This window comes from Penaeus monodon, chromosome 21, assembly GCF_015228065.2.
Source record: "Penaeus monodon isolate SGIC_2016 chromosome 21, NSTDA_Pmon_1, whole genome shotgun sequence".
Taxonomy (NCBI): Eukaryota; Metazoa; Arthropoda; class Malacostraca; order Decapoda; family Penaeidae; genus Penaeus; species Penaeus monodon.
In genome coordinates this window covers 28605990-28606236 of record NC_051406.1, presented here as the reverse complement: position 1 = coordinate 28606236, position 247 = coordinate 28605990, and the positions used below count along the sequence as shown (strand labels likewise).

The window sequence follows — 247 nt, the reverse complement described above, 5'->3', positions numbered from 1 at the left end:
CCCTTCTGTGGCGGGTGATGTTTTAGGATGTTTTGCCAAGAGGAGCCCAGGGGCAGGGTTACATCTTTTTTTGAAACTTATAATGGGGAATATTAGCCACCTTGTAGTATGCTACCATAACAATAATAACAAACCTCTCATTAATGCCTTATTCACAAAATTGTACATAATAAAGCCTAGCCAATAATTTGAAAAAAAAGAAGAGAAATGACATACCAAAGTTGCACTCTCTATTGCTTCCAGTGAG

At 37.7% G+C, this 247-nt stretch overlaps 1 protein-coding gene across 2 annotated transcripts in view; it reads right to left on the bottom strand.

The window, feature by feature from the left end:
* The window catches only part of LOC119586411 (rho guanine nucleotide exchange factor 7-like), a gene marked incomplete at both ends in the record, with an annotated part of 85656 nt that overhangs the window by 56567 nt on the left and 28842 nt on the right, over positions 1–247 (bottom strand).